The sequence below is a fragment of the Olea europaea genome, unplaced genomic scaffold, assembly GCF_002742605.1.
Source record: "Olea europaea var. sylvestris unplaced genomic scaffold, O_europaea_v1 scaffold1301, whole genome shotgun sequence".
NCBI lineage: Eukaryota > Viridiplantae > Streptophyta > Magnoliopsida > Lamiales > Oleaceae > Olea > Olea europaea.
In genome coordinates, this window is record NW_019230477.1 from 11,446 (window position 1) to 12,158 (window position 713).

Genomic DNA, 713 nt, shown 5'->3' on the forward strand with positions numbered 1-713 from the left:
CACTCGTTATTTTTTTGTTTTCACTAATTTCGCCCGCGAAATCATATGGGCCCATTTTTCAAATCCAAAAACACTTCACAAAGCAAGAAAGAGACCAATGTGTCAATTAAAAAAATGGCATTATCCACCTATTTATCCCATCTTGCAGCCGTTACAGGTATGCTTATATTGATAACGCATGTGTTACCTCTCATGTAATTAATGTCGGTGTCATAGTTGCCCCACGAGCATGGCGCAATGGTAAAGTAGAAGAGTTCCACACGGAGCATTGGAGGTTTGAATCCTCACGGCACCTGGAAGCCAACATTTTTGTTGGAAGACAGTTGTCTGATGAAGGCAAAGTCATGGTGCGCTTTGTCGCTCCTCTGGGGGTTCGGTCCGCATGTCATAAAGGAAGATCTATAGAGAGGAAAATCACATCCCAAATGTCCGGCCCAAGTATGTATAAGCTGTGTCCGCATCCGAATTTACCTAGGTGGTGAACCAGGGAGGAAGGCCGCCACTCCTCAAGATTAGTCAGGCGAAACTTGGACACTTGAGTTATCATAAAAAATAAAAATAATAAATAAATAAAAATTAATAATGTCGGTGCCATAGTTTTTTAGTATTTAATATTGTCCATGAAGAGCAATTTCAAATTCTATGAGGTTGTTTAGTAGAAACTTATACTTAATTTTTAAATTTATATATATATATATATATATATATATATA